We start from the raw sequence: 349 nt of genomic DNA on the forward strand, positions 1-349 counted from the left end.
GCAGGAATACAGATCAAAAGCAAATAAATTAATACAAGATCCTTCAATTCCCACTTTTTTCTATCAAACTCTACATACACTTCTTAAAAATCAAACCTTTAGTTAAAAAACAACTCCACAGATCAATTATCAACAAAACTAGGGAAGGAAAGGGATAAAAAAAAGTAACGGACACGGATCAAACAACTATCAACCCTAAAGAACACCCAATGTTTGCACGAATCGCATCATCCCAAAATTAACCCATCAATTACACCAGTAAAAAATCAAATTTTACACCAAAAATAAAAATCCCCAAAAAACTTTTTCCAACAAATTAAAGCGGCAATTAACCAAAAAAAAAAAAAAA

Source organism: Olea europaea, chromosome 4 (genome assembly GCF_002742605.1).
Source record: "Olea europaea var. sylvestris chromosome 4, O_europaea_v1, whole genome shotgun sequence".
Lineage (NCBI taxonomy): Eukaryota > Viridiplantae > Streptophyta > Magnoliopsida > Lamiales > Oleaceae > Olea > Olea europaea.